Below are 422 nucleotides of genomic sequence, written 5' to 3'. Positions count from 1 at the left end.
CTGTTTCCTTCGGAAAATAGGGAAGGGAAAAAAAGGGGGAATGTAGAAAAAAAAAAAAAAAAAAAAAAAGAAAAAAGTTAAAGCCATCAAGGAAACTTTTTTAGAGAGGAAAGTTGGAAAGACTCCTGTAGAGATCCAAGAAAGAAGAAGAATTTTTAAAAAGGGCTTTTATAGGTAATAAAAGCAAATGCTGCCTCCCCTTCCAAAAAATCTCCGGTGAGCAGAGAGGGCTAGTCCGCCCGGGCTGCTCCGAGGAGCCGGGAGACTCTGAGGGGAGAGCGGGGACCCAGGGCAACCCCCTGAGGCACCGGCGGCCGCCTCGGCGGCGGAGGGTTGCGGGGCCGGGGGTCCCGGGCGGGTCCCTCCGCCTGAGGAGCGCGGCCCGGGGCGGCCCCTCCGCCTGAGGAGAGCGGCTCGGCGGC

Source organism: Antrostomus carolinensis, unplaced genomic scaffold, assembly GCF_000700745.2.
Source record: "Antrostomus carolinensis isolate BGI_N321 unplaced genomic scaffold, ASM70074v2 scaffold42334, whole genome shotgun sequence".
In the NCBI taxonomy this organism is placed as follows: domain Eukaryota; kingdom Metazoa; phylum Chordata; class Aves; order Caprimulgiformes; family Caprimulgidae; genus Antrostomus; species Antrostomus carolinensis.
Note: the sequence above shows the minus strand (reverse complement) of the source record.